Source organism: Fukomys damarensis, unplaced genomic scaffold, assembly GCF_012274545.1.
Source record: "Fukomys damarensis isolate Sample0158 unplaced genomic scaffold, DMR_v1.0_HiC HiC_scaffold_32, whole genome shotgun sequence".
NCBI classification, from domain to species: Eukaryota; Metazoa; Chordata; class Mammalia; order Rodentia; family Bathyergidae; genus Fukomys; species Fukomys damarensis.
The window spans coordinates 17,894,575-17,911,925 of NW_022900944.1; the positions used below are offsets into that span (position 1 = coordinate 17,894,575).

The window sequence follows — 17,351 nt, forward strand, 5'->3', positions numbered from 1 at the left end:
GGACGGGGGAGGGGGAGACTACAACGACCCAGGGCTCAGCCGCAGGGACCAGAGCGAGGCTGCAGCCTCCGCTGCCGCTTCTTGATTCACTTTTTATGATAATTTCTTCTCCTCTCAGGCCTTCTGCACTGATTCTCACCTTTTTAAATCTTTTCTATGTTCTATTGCATTTTTTTATCTTATTTATTAATTCTAAATTTCACACCAAGGTTTTTTTTTTCCTGTTTGATGTCATATTTCTACTTCCCAAGAAATGATTTTTGGTTTCTAAATAGTGACAATGATGCCCTCCTTCGTTGAACCACAGGTGGGCTTTGCAAAGCTCTCTTCTTCCCCCAGTCCTTGTCCGGCTGATCTGGGCTTTTGTTACAATGTCACTAAGTGAGTTTGGCGTGCATCCTTTTACCCTTAAAAACCATGCAAGTTCCTCACCCCTACCCTTTGCTTAATTCCTGACAAAATTTCTTTGAGTAACTCCAGAGTTGAGCTTAATCTTCCTCCTAAAGAAAGGGTTTTGAATAATGTCTTTCTTGACTATTTAGCTCCTTTGATGCACTATCTCCCTGACAATATTTCTTTTGCATGGATTATTTTTCTTATTTAATTCAGTGAAATCTCTTCTCTTAACCACCAGAGAATATTAGTGACTTCTATTATTAGGATATTGACTTACCTTTGTAGGTAAAAAGGCTGACTCACCAGGTTAGCACTACTGGAAGGTGGTGGAGACTTTTGGATGTAGGGTCTAGGGGGAAGTGCTAGGTCACTAGTGCCCCCAAAGGGATTGTGGGACCTCAGACCCTTTCTTTGCCTCTTTTTTGCTTCCTGGTCATGAGTTTGCTCATGTGTGGGCTCCTCACCCTGCTCTGGGGCACCCCTGCCAGAGACCCAGTGTTGGGCTAATTAATGGTTGATTTAAGTAGGAACACCCAGCTGAATTGAGTCAGCATGGTTCTGGGCATGAAAGACCCACCTGAAGATTGTTGCTGGCGGAGCATAAGAGGAGAATGGAAGGGAAAATTGCTGCTGATTTTGTAGGAGAAGCTTTGTTGTGGCTGGTTTTCCCAAAAGGACCTCAGCTGTGCTTGTCATTGGAGGAGCTCAGATCCTCGCTGTCTGGGATGGCTGCTGCTGTTCTTTCCTGGGAGCTTTGGTCTTTGCCTTTGTCTTGAGCATCACTTCCCAGCTCCAGTGATGATCCCTCAGCCTTCTGGCATGGAGTCTTTACCCTTTTGGCACACACTGTCTGTCCTCTGTCACCAGTCCTTGGGCTTTCCAGCTCAAACCCTTCAGTCTTATGTTGTGGTTTCTGCAGCCTCTTGATACCGAGTTGCATGAGATTTTGCCCTGGACTCTAGGCCTTTGGCTGAACTTGTTTGAAGCATTGCTATGGGATCCAGGCTCCATCTGGGTTCTTCAGGTCTCTAGAATGAAGACAGATCTCTTGTACCCTTCTGCACTTGACTTTCTGGGTGAATATTATGATAATCCTATAAATTTATGTGTCCTATATTATATCTATTCTCTTGCAAACCCTGACTACAACAGGCCCCTCGCAGTGGGTTTGCCTGATTATGGACTGGAACCTCCAGAACTGTGAGCTAATAAACCTTTTCTGTTATAAATTACTTATCTCTGATATATTATCATAGTGACAGAAAGCTGATAATAGAATGACTTTTAAAAGTTTTGTTCTTTCCACATTGTTTTACCCATTGAGAGGGGTTTTTTTTTCCCCTAGAAAAAATTTTTTTAGTTTTTTTTTTTCTTTTTGGGAAAGGGCCCTGAAATTCTGATTTCTAATTCTATGTGCTATGACCTATCAACTGATGTGATTCAGTGCAGGATGAATGGGCTAAATCTTTTCATTGCTGCTCTTAATAATAACCTGTTCATATCTGTAGCTTTTTTTCTCTGGGCCTCGTTAGTTATTTTCACCAGAGAGAAATTTCCCAAATTCTTGCCCAGTGGGGAGAAAATAAATGTAAGGGTAACTATATGAGTTCTGGAAGCCAGGGTAAGCAAGATTCTTGGGAAGCTTACCTTTTTCAGTGTGTTTTTATGTAATTTTTCTTATTATTAGTCAATATCAGTTATTCTCTGTGTCCCTCGTATCCTCAGCCCGTAAGTCTTTATATTTACCATCTTCAGACAGTGTCCTGGCAACTTGGGGAAAATATGTAGAGGTCTAAGCGCTTCTTATAGTTCCCAGACAATCTTCCTGTTTCCAACTTTGCCCAATTTTATACTCTTTCAGAGCCACATGGTAACTCTAATTGCTGAGCCTTTTCATTATTCTGAGGAAATCATCAACTGGTTTCATTCACTGCTAGTTTAGAATTAACATTTCCTGGGTCAGGTAAGCAAGCTAGGATCAGTTGACTATTCACTTTACACTTTTTATCCTCCAATATTTTGTTTCTGTTTTTCTTAATTTCTTTTTTTGGTGGGGGGAGGAGTGGTCTTTCTCAAAAGTGAAGTAGCAGAAGGTATTCACTATGTTTAACTGGAAGTAAATATATACATTTTAGAAAGTTTTTCCAGAGATTAGCTAATTATCTTCTGATCCTTTCAGTCAATAAGCATTTCAATTCACCTTAACATCCTGGCTACCCTCAGCAAGCTCAGAATTAATAAATGCTGATGGAAATATTGATTTATTATGTAAATAATAAATCCTTGTTAAAGGATGTAAAGCAGTATTATTTTAAATAAATACAATTGAAGGAAAAGAATTCATAACAGAATAAATTACATAGGTAAAAACTACCTCCCCACTATATTGCATTAAAACTGAGGATTAGCTCAGTAATCACCTAGCAAAAGAGGTCCATATTGATTTTAGCTTCTAATTACCTTAGGAATATGCCCTGAGTTAGAATTTTAAATCTATTCCTGCATAGTCTTAAAGTGCTTCCTGAATTCTCTAGGCATTGCAATTTAAACAGAAGAAAATTATAGATTGAGGCAAAATCACATATTGAAGGAGCTTATCCCACATGAACTGATTTGAGAACATTTTCATCATCTTTTATCATAGCAGGGTCTGGGCTTATGCTATGGACTGAGGAGTCATAAACTGGGCTATTTAAAACCAACCCAAGTGGAATAAAGTCTCCAACAAATTCAGAATTAATAAATGATGAGGAAACTATTTGCTCATTAAGATTGGTTGTTTCAAGACCATTTGAGTGAAAAACGAAAAGCCTGGTTAGAACTCAAAGAGATGTAAACAAGGTGAAGATGGATCAGGTGTACACCTGGAGGGACGTGAAGAATTCTTGTCGAGTAAAAGCCAAGATTAATGCCTCAACTATCTCCCTTCCTTTGAAAGGATATAGACATAAACACTGATGGCAGTTTTTTGTAAAACCCAAGAATGATTTTTGGATCACTTGTCATTTTCATCATTAATATAAATTACATTTGGCAGTGGCTGAGATTTTTGCGGTGTTTTAGGTTTGATCAGCTAATAAGCCTGAAGGATCCCGTTTAAAGATTCTGAAGTGTTACAAGAACAATACATTTCCTTAGATGTTTGGGTTGAACAGATAGTTTAACATATCCTGTGAGTAGACAAAGATAAGAATTTCTAGTAATAAGGTTACCTTAGTGGACTCTCTTTTACTTAATTCCAGACTCATAATTTTTTAGAACATTCTGCCAATTTAAAAAATGACCCTTATAGAAATAACTTGATAAAAAGTGATGAGAAGAATCAATTTCTAAGATTCTGGTGATTCTTCTAATATATTTGTTTTGATAAGTAGCATAATTTTTAACAGTATCCTTTCCATAAACCCTTTTTACCAATTAAAATTTATGTTCAAATACCTTTTCAACAAATTCATATAGTTTTCCATACAAAGAAAGTTGTAATATATATGCCTTCATGCTGTTTTTAGTTAAAATAAAATGGACAGAACTTTTAAAACTTTTACAAAATTTGAACTACTCTTGCTGAATAACCAGTTAGACTTTTGTATTGTTACTATTTTATTTTATTTATTTGGTACCGGGGATGAAACTTAGGACCTTGAGCTTGTGAGGCAGGTGGTGGAACCACTGAGCTAAATCCCTGGCCCACTATTTTAGTTTATAAGTATGCATTAATTATCTAAATATTTCCTGGACTAAGGAAAGAACACTTTTTCCCCTTAATTTAATTTTAATTTTTAAATTTTAAAAAATGTTGGTAACAGGGATCAAACTCAGGCCCGTGTGCTTATGAGGCAGGCGGTGGAACAACAGCTAAATCCCCAGCCCATTCCTCTCAATTTTGTAAAAGCATTTACTATGGTGCTTGTCACGTAGTAGATCCCTAGTAAACATTTTCTGGTTTTCTATTGTGAAACATTTAGCTACTCACTATTAAAAAAATCTTAAGAAATAAAGTATTAAGCAAGATTCAAGCTTTTTAGACAAACAATAATGAAATGCTCAAGCAATAATCTTAAAGTAGATAGTTACTTATCTGTAGGCAGCATTGAGATTTAGTTAGTACTGGGTAGGAGCTATAAGCTGTAGCAGTTGGTACACATCACTGTTCTGAGTGTCCTTCACTTCCACAGTACTCACTTCCTACGTTTTCCTGCAAACCAGAAACTAAAAAATTGAAGTCGGGAGGTCTGAAGGTTCCAGGTCCGTTCTGACTCGTCAGTGTCCAGCACGCATTGTTGTTAATTATGTTGATCACCCCTGGGAGGCATCTCCTCTCCTCCCGGTCATCAGAAGATACATGGAAAGGCAAATAAAGTTCAGTGGTAGCTGGATATATATTTTATCAGTGTGCAAATCGGTTCTTTTCGACTGGAGGGGTTAGAAGGCAAGATTTCTCAAGCTCTCCTGGGTGGAAATATTGTTAATTGTTGAAAAATGCTTGATTGAACACAATTATCATTATTTTATTGGCGTGGGACTTTTAAGAGACTTTAATATGCAACTTTACATGTTAAATCTCTAGGAATGGATAGAATATCTGTTTCCCAAACTAACTTGACCACAGGGTCCTTTTTGCCATTGAACACCAGATTCAGTGCGTACTAAAATCTGAAATATTTGGGATAACCATTGCTTCTTTACAAAACATTGGTGTTTACTTTTTTTTTTTTTTTTTTTTTTTTGGAGACAGAATCTTGCTATGTAATTCAAGCTGGTCTTGAATTCACTATGTAACCCAGGGTGGCTCAGACTTGTGGTGAGCCTCCTGCCTGAACCTTCAGGTGCTAGGATTACAGGTGTGTGCCACCATGCCCAGCCAAGAATGGCATTCACTCTTTTTTCAGTTACCAACTTTTTGCCACATTAAGGCTCATAAAGTTGACTACCTTTTTAGTTTGGCTATTGTAGCTATTACTATGGGAGTACACAACCCTTAAATCATGGTGGTTTAACACAATAGTTGCTTGTGCACAATCTTCTGTGAGTAAAGACACTGTCTTTGAAGTAGTATCCACGTTCTTAGGCTGCTTTTTCTTAAGGTTGGGGAACAGATGGGGTGATGTGTGAGCCCTGCTAGCTTGCAAATGTCAGGATTATATTGTTTAATATGTTGATTTTTCTTCAATTTTACTTTGATAAATAAATAGCAAGCTACAAAGTTGCATGTTTTTTACTTCCTTCTGAAAGTTTTTAAAAACAATTTTAAAAGTTAGGCATTGAAAAGTAACAGCAGGCTTTGCTTTAGCCCTTTCTTAGGGAGGATATCATTTTTACCTTTACATGTTCAGATATTTTGTTCAAGTTTTTAAATAGTCTATGCTCTAAATAGATTTTCTCCCAATATTTTTATTTTAACTAACATAATAAGTATACATATTTATGGTCACAGTGTCACATTTTGATACATATATACATTGTACAGTGATATGATCAGGGTAATTGACATATGTACCTCCTTAGACAATTATATATTTGTCTTGGGATCATTCAAAATATATCCTACTAGCAACAACCACAGCCATCCTGCTCTGCTGTACAACACTGGAAGCCGTTCTATCCAACTGCATTTCTGTATTTGTTAATGGTTCCTTCTTCATGCCCTCTGCCACACACACACTTTCCAGGCTCTGATCATTTCTATTCTATTCTCTACTTCTATGAGGTCAACTTTAAGCTTCCACATTTAAACAACAATATGCAGTCTTTGCCTGGCTGTGCCTGACTTCATATAATGTCCTCTGGTTCCATTCATGTTGCTGCAAATGACAGAAATCCACTTTTTATTATTAATATTCCATTATGTGTGTATACACATACATACATTTTCTTTATTTATTCATCTGTTGATAGCTTGGTTGCTTCCATATCTTAGTTATGTGATCATACTCTAGTTAAACATGCAAGGGTAGATGTCTCTTGGACATACTGATTTCACTTCCTTCAGACATTCCCTTGTATACCCAGTAGTGGAACTGCTAGAACATATGTTAGTTCTACATGTAGTTTTTGAAGACTCCTCATACTTCTGTCCACAATGACTGTATTACTTTACATTCTCATGGACAATTTATGAAAGTTTTTCCTCTATATCCTTGCCACCAAATTTATTATTTTTCATCTTTTTGATAATAATGATTCTGATAGGGGTAAGATGATTTCTACCTGTAGTTTTGATTTGGATAGCCCTGATGATGTTGAGGATTGTTTATATTCTATTTGTTTATCCTCTCCTGAGATAGGTTTATTCAGGTCATTCATCTATTTTAAAAATTAGTTTATTTACTTAGGTTTATTTTTGTTTTACTGTTAAGTTCTTAGAGTTCCTTATATATTCTGAAAATTAGTCCCTTTTCAGATGAAGAGTTTGCAAATATTTTCCCCCACCTTGTAGGTTGTCCTTTCACCCTGTTGATTGTTTCCTTTGTGGTACAGAAGCTTTTTAGTGTGATGTAATCCCACTTTTTTTTTTTTTTTTTTTTTTGCTTTTGGGGTCCTATATAAAAAAAAACTTTTCCTGGACCAATATTCTGAAACACTTCTCTTATCTTTTTTCTAGTAGCTTCATAGTTTTTGTACTTAACTCTTTGATCCTTTTTGAGTTAATTTTTGCATGTGGTGAGATATAGGGGTCTAGTTTGTTTCCTTTGCACATTAATATCCAATTATTGAAGAAAATTTCCTTATTCCAATGTATAAGTGTTATGATTTGTATCTAGCTATCCCCCCAAAGTTTCATGCAGTAATAGGTGGGGCTTTTTCAGAGGTTCAATTTATGGTACGATGCTAGGCTCCAGAGCACTAGGATTAAGAATGTGGGTGTTACCTGCCCTAAGTAGCCTAGATAAGATATAAAGGATAGTAAAAGTGGTGGTTGTCCCTTACTTGCTTTGCTACCTTCTGACTGCCATGAACTATTTCTCCTCTGTGATGCCTCTCTGCCCTGCCACCTTGCCTAGGAGCCAGCTGATTATTGACTAAAACCTCTGCAAACTGTGAGCTAAATAATCTTTCCTCCTTTAATTTAGGGTGTCAAATATTTTGTCTCAGCAATGACAATATTCTTTTTTTCCCCATTAAGTTTATTGGTATATTTTAGGTGTACAATACAGTTACATTCATCATTAGGATCCTGTACCTTTGCATGATGTATCTTGGTTCTTTTTTGCCCATTCCTCTGCCCTTCCTTCACCCCCTCCACCCTTCCCTATTTACAAAGATTTTGTTTCCATGTTTTTCCTTTTCTCATATTTTTTTCTTTTCCCTTCTTTCCTTTCCCCTATCCCTCCCACTTCCCCTACTCATTTAGATGTTTTCTTCCTATTTCACAGTATCAGTTATACATGTTGATCCTTATTTAGTCTTTCACACCGGAGAAACTATTCATTATTTACATGTGTGTCCTATTTATTTCACTTAAGATTATGGCCTCAATGTTCATTCACTTAGATATAAATGTCTCTAGTTTCTCATTCTTTATGGCAGAGTGGTACTCCATTTTATTAAAAAAACTACATCTTTATCGTGGTCTCCAGTTGATGGGCAAATAATTGGACTGTTTCAAAATTTTAACTATTACACACTATGCCACTCTAAACATGGGTGCACATGTATCACTGTGGTATGTGTGTTTTAATTCTTTTGGGAAGATACCCAGCAGAGGAATAGCTGGGTCAAACAGGACTTCTAATCCTAGTTGTTTGAGGTATCTCCCTATTGATTTCCACAGTCTGCACTCCCACCAACAATGGAGAAGGGTTTCTTTCTCCCCACAACCCCACCAGCATTTGTTATTTGTTGATTTTATGATAGCAGCCATTCTTCCTGTGGTGAGGTGGAATGTCAGCATTGTTTTCATCTGCATCTCTTGAATGACCAGTGATGTTGAACATTTTTTATATGTTTATTTGCTGCTTTTACTTCTTTGAGCAATGACAATATTCTTGATGATTTTTCCAAAATTAGTTGGCTATAAATCCATGGGTCTATTTTTGGGTTGTATATTCTGTTCCATTGGTCTCCATATATGTTTGCATGCTGATACTATTCTATATATATTGTATAGTGTTGTAGTATCTTTCAAAGTTGGGTACTGTACCTCCAACTTAGTTCTTTTTCTGGCTTTTTTTTTGTAGTTCTGTATAAATTTTAGGAGTGATTTTTTTCTAATTCTGTGAATGAATGTTAGGAATTTTTTTCAATTTCTGTGAAGAATGACATTGGTAGGAATTACACTGAATCTGTAGATCACTTTGGGTAGTGTGGATATTTAAAAAATTCTACCTATCCATGAACTTGGATGTCTTGTCATAATTTTATGTGTTTTCTTTAATTGCTTTTATCACCGTTTTGTAAATTTTATTAAAACCTGTTAAATTATAAATCACAACGTTATTACATAAATTTATTCCTAGGTTTTAAATTTTTGTAACCATTGTGATTGGACTTTTTTTCTTTCTCAGTAAATCGTTATTCATGTTTTAAAAAGCTACTGACTTTTGTATGTTGATTTTGTATCCTACAACCTTACTGAATTTATCAGCTCTAATTTTTTGGTGGTTTTTAGGTTTTTTAATATACACAAGCATATTGTATGCAAAAAGGGATAATTTAACTTTTACTATGTGGATACCCTTTATTTCTTCCTCTTGGCTTATAGCTCTAATACTATATTGAGTAAGAGTGCTGCAAGTGGGTATCCTTGTCTTATTCTTGATCTTAAAGGAAATTATTTCAGCTTTTCTCCATACAGTAGAATTTCGGTTGTAGGTTTGTCATAGATACCCTTCACTGTATAGAGGGACATTCCTTCTATATCTGATTGTTTGAGTGTTTTTATCATGAAGGGATGCTAAATTTTGTCATACTTTTTCTGCATTATTGAGATGTTTGTATGATTGATGTCCTTCATTCTGTTGCTGTGATATATTTATTAATTTTTTTATGTTTAACTTCACATTGTGGCATCACCAAGATAACCCCAACTTAATAAAAATGTATAATTTTGATTTTGTGCTTCTAGGTTCTATTTGCTAGTATTTTGTTCAGATTTTTCTTTTTCATCTATGCTTATTAGACATACTGATTTGCAGTTATCTTTTCTGTTGTGTCCTTGTCTGGATTTGGTATCAAGGCGGGTTCACTGGTGGCTCTGGGCCAGGTGAACCCTATTAGGAGTGGAGATGCCTCTCAGTTTCTGTGGGTCTTGTGCAACTGCGGTCACCCCATGGGGCTCAGGTGGCACCTATCCATGTCTGAGAGCAGATTCTGGAAAATTTATAGATCATTTTTCTGGTTACATAGGTCGCGTGTTTACCCATGTTTTTATTGTCTCCCTTTCCTCTCACTTACTGGGTGTGGTAATTGGCAGCTTCCCATTATTTTATGCTACATGATGTCTGCACTGCTTCTTCACTGTGCTCTGCCCCAAGCACTTTCATGAAATAGCTGCTGCTTTTGCTTTGTTTTGGTCCTTGGTTGTGGAAAGAATTGTGTTGGGCATGTCCAGTCTTCCATCTTGCCCATATTACTCAGATTTCTGTGCTATTTGACATCACCTTAACATGTCAGTATGTTTCATTCCAGTGTTTCTTCTTCTTTGGCTAATTTGTATCTAAATGCTCCAAGGAGAACCCTACATTTTTTTAAATATCAAAAGTACTGATAGAACTGAACATGGTGTTCTCTGATGTCTGATCCAAACCAATGATGATTTTTTCAGTTTGTGAGTGGCACACTTACACATATCTATTCAAATGTTAATAGAACCTCCCAATGACCTCCAGCCTCTCAGATCTCTCAGTCTGAACACTTTATTGGAAGGATACAAGCTGCCTTAGCCTGTGGAGACCAACGCTGAAGATGTCATTGGAAGGAAGGAGTGAGTCCTTTTGACTGATCATTTATAATATTTTTCCAAAGTGATTTGGATTAACCTGGTCCACTAATGTGAGAAAATGTCCAGGAAAGCTCAATGACCACAACTGTATCCATCACTTTCCTTCTTGGATTCTCTTACTCTTTCATTATCTTCCTAAATTATTCTAAGCAGCTGTGGCCTTGTGCAATTTAAGAATTTGAGCAAATACTGAGTTGCAGATATACTAAGCCCTTGTGGATAGTAGTATTTTCCTCAGGCTTGTGAATTTAATGCTATGAAAATTAATTCTGCTACAAAAAATTTTTAGAGAGTAGGGGAAAGAAAATAATTTTCTTTCTATTTTCCATAATTCTTAGTTGGGACAGACCCCTCTAATGAAAAGATTTACAAGAGAAAAACAAACAGAAGTTTAATAACATGTATACCTCTTATACCCATGGGGGGTAGTCCAGAGAAATGAATAATCTTTAGGGTGGTCTTCTAAGCGTTGTCTTAGGTTTTCGGCTTAAATAGCATCATTCTCTGAATGACTGCATTAGCTGCCATTCATCAAGGGAGAAGCTCTTACAAGTGGAGATTTTCTTTATATTGCATTCTTTTCTACAAAAGGGAAACTTTTCAGAGCTACTCCTGCACCTGTAGTTCTTCGAAATCAGCAGCTCAAAAGACTCCTTATGTCAAAAGGTCGCACTTGCGGATGATATCATCTGGCCTTCTACAGTTATATTTTGGGGTGATGTATCTTGAGCTCTATCAAGAGTCATCAGCCTCTTGGACCTTTAAACTAAAGAGTTTAAAATTTGAACCTTTAAACCTTTAAAAATTTGAATCTACACCTTTAGGAATTTGAATTAAATTAAAAAAGCAATGCATGGTCATTGTAAAAATATTATAAATAACATATAAAGAAAAGAAAAAAATCCATTCTTAGCTTCTACCACTTTTCTACACAAAAATAACCACTATCATCCTATCTCTGAAATATGGTCTTTTTTGAACTTTTTACATAGATATAAATAATTTCTCATAGTTGTACACATAGACACAGTTCATGTTCCTTTTCTATTTGCACTTTGTGTACTGTTTCCCTGGTTTTTACACAATCTTCCTATTTACTTTAGTGCTTGTTATCCGTTTATTGAGTTCAAGTAATGACTTGAAAATGAGTTATAGCTAGAAGTAATGGATTCTTTGAGAAAAATTTCTCCTTTGTTCTTTCTGGAACAGGTTCTAGAATATTTATAGGTCATTCTTCTGGCCACCCAGGGCAGTGTTCACTCATTCTTATTGTTTCCCTTTTCCTTTCATTTACTTAACACTTGAAATACGTTTTCATATAGTCATATGAGTAATATTTAAAATTTAGTTAAAAGAAGTAATGTGTGAAAGGAGTATTCTCGGAGGAAGATATTTTTGGATAGCATTAAAGGTAGGGGCTTTCATTTTTATGTGACATTTCATTCCAAAGGAAAACAGAAGGAGTACAGCTTTATTTTGTTACCTATGGAATTGTGTATATATGTATCTAGGGACTTAAACATTTTGAAAGCGATCATCAAGCCATTGGATGGATTCATTACCATGCATGGACTTATTTAAATATATTCTTGGATGCTGTGCATTCAGATGGGCTGATCTCTAATATATGCTGCTCTTTTCCATGGTTTGCTTATCAGAGATGAGGCTTTTTCTGCCCCTTACTGCTGCTGTTGCCTCTACCTGGGATTATGCAGATTCTGTTTTAAACCTCTTTATTCTTTTCTCCAAGTGCACAGCATGATAGGCTTCATTTCTGTGAGCAAATGATAATGGATTTTAGCTTTCACCAGTGACATTTGGAAACTACGTGTTTTAAATGATATGTGTGCTGCACAATAAAAATGGTCACCCAGTTCTAACCATGTGAGAATACAAATAAAAATGAAATGCTGTAAATATATAGAGGCTGAACCTTAGAATGAAGGTGTGGGGGGTCCTACTTATCTTAGTGGACTCAGATTTATGATTTTCTGAGCTGGACATAGAGGGCAATCCTATCTATAGTGGGTACTTGGGATAATCAAGAGAAGGCCATTGGGAAGGGTTTAATTTATTCTGTCAGATATTCAAGGTTGTAAAACATCCCAACAAATCAAAGCCACCGTTTGAAATACAACGAAGATTAAAAACCAGTAGTGGGTACGTCGAATTTGCATCTTTTCTGCCCTGCAAGTGCCAGTTTGGTGTTAAATACAGCATACTTACCACTGATTAGCACTTATTTCCATCTCACTTGGTGTACCGTGTTTTCTGATGCTGTGCTCAGATTCTGTATGAAATCACTGAGCATTTATCTTTTGTTTATAACGATAAGCATATCATGCAAAGGTGGCGGCTGGAGCTGTATAGTTGTCATCCAGAGAGGAAGCAGGTCAGTGATGGGCTGGGGGGCAGAGCATTTGAAGAGAGCAGGGATCTCTCTAAAGAGCAGGGATCTTGAGAGGTGAGATTCCTGAAACTTGAAATCCCAGTGTTGGTTCTTGAAGCAAAGAAGTATTTGCCTTCTTCCTATTCCCTGCTGGCAGGCAATGGAAATCAGTTCCCTGGCTTTACTACACATTTTAATTCCTATGCTCTCTGTTCTGTAAGAGGAAGAGGAGGCTTTCTGCTCCCCATTCCCAATGCCCTAGGAGGACCCTCCCTCATTCCATATTCCTGAATCCCTTGGGCCCTCAAGCTTGGCATATCGACTCCGGGTTGTGACACCTCTGCTTCTGCGTCATCCGTCTTTCAAGTCAGAAGCCTTTCCTGGTCAATACTGAATCAATTGGCTCTGGCGGTCTAATTGAAAGCCTCCCTCAGACAAATGAGTCACAGGGGAAAGGGTAGAACCTTGATATGCAGATCTGAGTTGAAGCCCCAGAGGAAGCTATTTTAAAAATGTGTATTCCTTGTGAGAAGTAGCCTATGTAACAAAGGCAATTGTAGTTATTTGGTTAGCAAAAGGAACATAAATCAGTCTGTTTATATCCGTCTTTTTGTTTGGATAGAAAGATTGTATCATAGCCTGATCCCTGCAGAATGAGAGGGAGAGGGAAGGGAGAGAAGGCTAAAACTTTAAAATGGCCTTGAGGATGAGAACCTTCTTGCATTAAGGGTTTGGGCATGCAGAGATCTTTTTAAAAATGGCACACTCTTTTTGTTTAGCCAAAAACATGGATGGTGTGTAAGTGATTTGACATTCTTCTTCTTTGTAAATGACAGCTTTTTCCTAAGTCCAGCTTGGTTTTTCTCCGTGTTCCCTTGTAAAAAGAAATGAGCAGGGGATGAGGGTGTCTGTGGAGAATCTTGTTCTGCCTCCCACACTGTGTGAAGCCTTTTATCAGAAACATGCAGTGGTAACAGCCCCGGAACCTGGAGTAGACTGCCTAGGTGTTCTCATGTCCCGCTTGGGACAAGATGGCATCCATGCCTGTAAAATGGAAATCGTCATTGGTGTCAGAGACTGAGATGACACACACAAAGGGCTCAGCATCTGCCAGGACATGTCGTAGGGTAGATGTCGGCTGTTATCATTTACAAATCACTACATCCATGGAGGTTTGTGCCGCACAAAAGGTTTCACAGATACTATTTTGCTAGATTTTATACCACTTTATGGCCTTTGCTATTAATACATCTCTTGTTACAGGCTTGTTTTATTTATTTATTTATTCTTTTTTATTGAGTTTATTGGTTCTTTTTAGGTACACAGTACAGTTACATTCATCATTGGGATCTTGTACCTTTACATGACAGGTCTTGCTTCTTATTTTTTCCCATACCCTGCCCTCCCTTCACCCCTTTCACCCTCCCCTATTTACAAAGATTTCGTTTCCATTTTTTCCTTTTCTCATATTTTTCTTGCCCCTTATTTCTTTTCCCCTACCCTTCTCACTTTCCCCCAGATTTGTTTTAAATCAAAGTTATAATGATGAAAGTAATATGGCTTAAAATTTAAAAAAATTCGGAGGGGAATCCACTCTATTTATACCTTAAAAAGGTTACTGAACAAACCTTTGACTACATACATTCCATATTTATTTGTTATGGGTTTCTAGCGAGCAGGACAGATGTTTTCATTTTTCTTTAGGCACTGGCTTGCACATAATTAGCATGCGATGAATTCAGGTCAGTGACAGAATGACTCAATGAGGTGAGCTGGCCAGGGCAGGGCACAGGCTAAGAGAGGCAAGGCTTGCGTTTTCTTGCTCCTTTGGCTGCACTAAAAGTCCCTGGCAGGTCACCTCAATGTGTTAAAATCTTAACTCAGCAAGCACAATAGAAACTTATTAAAAGATGCCTTGATCCATTCAGTGAATTTGACATTAGTCCTGTGAAGGTAACAGAAAACATCTCAAAGTGGCTAAAACAATGTGCTCTTTATCATGTCCTGTAACTGAGAAGTCACAGACGTAGGTCAGGCTCTGGGCCAGGGGATCACTGATGCTGTAATATTATCCCTGATTTTCTGTTTGCATGATGCCTGCTGTTGTCCAAGGCTGACAACTCTGTGGTCACAAGGCAGATGGTAGCAGTTTCCAGGGGCTCAGGCTTCTTGCTTCTGCCCTGCAGGAGCAGAGAGCACAGCTGTCAGTAGCAGTGAGAGCAGAGTGAAGAGCCCTGTGTCCTGGGAACTCCAGCAACAGCTCCTTACCTCTGTTTGGCCTAGGCTGAGCTCAACCTTTGGCTTCTGCCTGAGTCAGTCACAGTGGCCAAAGGAAAGCAGTATGCACTTCTCTGCAGCCATGTAGGGCTCACCTTTGGTGGGCACGTGTGCCAAGGCCTGTGTTCAGTTCTTCCCCAAGGGGGATTTATCAGGTGAAATATAGGATAGGCGAAGTAGTCAAGCTGCTTGGGGTGGGGATTACTGTGAACAGCCAAACCCAGCAAATATGAAAACAGCTCAGTACACTTGAGGGTGCAGAAGAAGAAACAATTCTGAGTAATGCAGTCTGGCTAAGTTGGAGTCTTAGCCTTTTGTAGCTTTTTAAGCAGATTTCTTATTCATTCTGCTTACTCATCATCTTGCTAGTTTATGGAGCATTTCCTAAAGGTCTCAATGCAGAGATTTGCTTTTCAAGTTTTAAGTACTTCATTCATTGCAGGGATTTAGTGAACATTCATGCTAGTGGCTATTCTGAGCATTGAGGGCTCAGAAGTGAACAAAACAGTTCCCAGAGCTGGGATGTAGCTCAGCGGTAGAGCACTTATTTAGCACATGTGAGAGGTCCTGAGTTTTATCCACAGCACCACAAAAACAGAACAGAACAGAACACAGTCCACAAATTTAAGGATTTTACTGCTGAACAGAGCCCCTGAATTGCCACTGTCCTCAGTTAGTTGTCAGATTCTCAGTCTGATTGTGATTGGGTCAAGAAAATCTTTGTGCCTCTATGAGAGCAAAAGGAACTTATTTATCTCAGAGGGAACCGTTTTGGGGGTCAGAGCTGATGCACTTTAGAAAAGACTCGAGTAGTCTGGAGAAAGGGTGAATATTCAGTCACAGAGATCGACATGATTTAAGCTTCTCATATTGTCATAAACACGGGGTGTCTGGGAGATGGGTGAGATTGGGATATAGAATGATCTTGTAGCCAGAAACGCATTCTGAAGGGTCAGGTGTCAACTGCCCTGAAAGAAGGTTGAATCCAGGTGGTTGCACACAGTTGATGACCTCTATTGGAAGGCCCTAGAGAGGAACCTGGGATTGAATCTGTCAATTAAAATCCTATTTACTTTCCTAGAAGTAGGCCCTCTAGGTCATCCTGAGAGCTTCCACTGTTGATGAACTTCACATTTTAACTGTTTTCTGTCTAAATATCTACCTCCCTAGAGTAGAAGGTGTAGATCCCTTGGTGCATATGAAATTTACTTAAGCAATGGAGCAACTTCCTGCAGATCAGTTAGGAAACCTCACAGGGTGAGGGTCTTGGGGGTGGTGGCACAAATACTAGGGATAAACCAAATTGCTTAGACTGTGTTCACTTCTGTTGTCACCATTGGCTCTTAGTTTTGTAAGGTTTGAGTACTAGAATAGAGAAGCCCAGGTATACTGAAGTACATTTAGTGTTATATAAAATTTTAAAGGAAACTAAGGTGGCCTACAGTAATGATATTTTGGGTCATTATTACACATGTGACAATTAGTCATAATGATATTGTTTTCTGATTATTCTAACTAGTATTATCTTGATATGGCCAGTTCAATTTTGAATTTTCCCTTCTTTTTTTTCACTTTTTTCTGTTTACATAAATACCATTAAAACAAGTTGAGAGCCCTGGAGGGAAACCCATAAAATAAACCCTCTGTCCTGCCTGAAGGTAAGAGAATGAGAGTAAAACAGGTGAGAATTCGAAGTGCCAACTTTATTACTCATAAAGGCTCAGTTGGAGGATACATTTGATCCGATTTTGCTACCCAGCCATTGGGTGTGCTGAGCCAAGGCTCACTTTCTGTGGGCTAAGGAGGGATTTAGGGGTGAGAGTGGCAGGGGCCACTCTTGCCCTTGCAGGAGCACAAGTGAACCAGGAGGTAAAAGGGGGGCATTGGGCTGAGCACACTTTATTTATTCCCCATTTATTGAGAAGCAGATTCCAGAGATCTTGGCTGTTAACTAAGCCAAATGTCTCCATGTAGAAAGCTTCATGAGAACAGGGAAGTATTTCCTTTAACCATGTGAAAGGTTTTTCTGTATACTTTATACAGTTAAATTCTCTGTTTATGTACTGACTCAACCACACTGTCTTCCAAAGACACGATCTTGGATTTAAAACAGCCATAGATGTCCTTTCTTCTATGCCATTCCTTCTTCTACTCCTGCTCCTCCTCCTATACTGTCAGTCCTCTTGTTTCAGATGTCCTGAGATCCTCTTCCAAATTTCTTTTAAATCATTTAATTACATTAAATCTTATCATTAATCCTACTGGATTATAGCTTGTCATGTGCCAATCACTTTTTATTATCCCATTTAATCCACAAAAGACTTCTTCTCATTTATAGATGCAGAAATG

The 17,351-nt window shown here is 37.9% G+C and overlaps 1 protein-coding gene across 3 annotated transcripts in view; it reads left to right on the forward strand.

Annotated features, from left to right (window-relative positions):
• Positions 1-17,351, forward strand: part of Rasgef1b (RasGEF domain family member 1B) — a 751,497-nt gene that overhangs the window by 247,833 nt on the left and 486,313 nt on the right. The window lies entirely within an intron of this gene.